Below are 1,576 nucleotides of genomic sequence, written 5' to 3'. Positions count from 1 at the left end.
CTGATCTTGTTAACTCACTTTTGTCAGAAAAACATATAGCAGATATGTCATTGCTGCATGATGGTTCAGTAAATATTAAATTATACTGGAGCACGGGTGGCACAGATCTACGCGTCTAAGGCGCCGTAACTTGCATTTGTTGCGTTCCCAAGGCACGCTAGAAACTTTAAATCGGTTCGAATCCCGCTTTGTCCCGTTTATGTTTCTTGGTTTGTCAGCACCATACCCATGCTCGACGTACATCACTTAGGTCTTTCCTCCGAAAATAAGCTGACACGCAGTGATATAACTGGAATACTGTTCCAATCGGCGTTAACCCGAAGTCACTCAAATTGCATTACTCAGTAATAGGTTGGTTGGTTTGTTGTTTTACGCCGCACTTAGCAATATTCCAGCTATATCACGTCGGTCTGTAAATAATCGAGTCTTGACCAGACAATCCAGTGATTGATATCATGAGCATCGGTCCACGCAATTGGGACCGATGACATGCATAAACCAGGTCAGCGAGCCTGACCACCCGATCCCGTTAGTCGCCTTTTACGACAAGCATAGTCACCTTTTACGGCAAGCATGGGTTGCTGAAGACCTATTCTACACCGGAATCTTCACGGGTCTTTTGGAAAATGAATCAAGGTTTAAATGATCTGAATAATGGGGGACACATTCAGTTGGCCAGAGTGACCAGCTTCCAATGAAATGATGTGGGTTAGTTTCTGTTCTTCGATGTGGAGTCTCTTTTGTCAACTTCTAGAAGCTCCTCTTGGACCTTCAGTTTCTCCCTCTCCCCAGCTAACACACTACGTTGTCACCACGTTGTGACAACATAAATGGGAGTCCTCAGAATAACGTTGTATGGACGTAGTACCATAACGTTACCACAACGTTGTCACAAGGTGAGTGTTGTAGCTGGGTCCTGACCAAATTTCTTGATTTGTATATAATACTTTGGTTATTTTTTAATACATTCAGTCGCTGACCTATAATATGAACCGATTTGAAACCTTGATATACTCGTATATAGCCACATGCATGCATGACTTTTCACGTTCAACAGTTTCATCTCTCTATACTTGCATGACACAGCATATATTAACGCCTATACATGTCGAAGTGCAATGCAGTGCATGTGTTATGCGTATTTCATGCAGATATATTATTTGCTTGTATATATAAAATCATATAATCATATACAACAGTGTCTATAAACATCATATTTCGGATCCGATTTCAAATATGGCCGCCAAATGAAGCAGACATACATACTTATATGTATAAAGTAGCATTATATGCCAGTATTATGCCCATAATACACATTCAATTATCATCGTAAAGTCTGATGTCAAGTTTGCATTAATGCTTACATGGCAAATATGTAAAATGTAGCTCTATATATTTTGTTTTCAAAAGTGGCCGCCAAATCACATAAGCAGTCAAATATTGAAAATAGCACTATATACCAATATTCAACCATATATACCCATCTATGTACCATTGTTAAGAGTGAGTGAGTTTGGTTTAACGCCGCTTTTAACGGTATTCCAGTTATATCGCAGCGTGTCAGCTAAATGTGGGA

Source organism: Haliotis rufescens, unplaced genomic scaffold, assembly GCF_023055435.1.
Source record: "Haliotis rufescens isolate VD_foot unplaced genomic scaffold, xgHalRufe1.0.p SCAF_7, whole genome shotgun sequence".
Taxonomy (NCBI): Eukaryota; Metazoa; Mollusca; class Gastropoda; order Lepetellida; family Haliotidae; genus Haliotis; species Haliotis rufescens.
Note: the sequence above shows the minus strand (reverse complement) of the source record.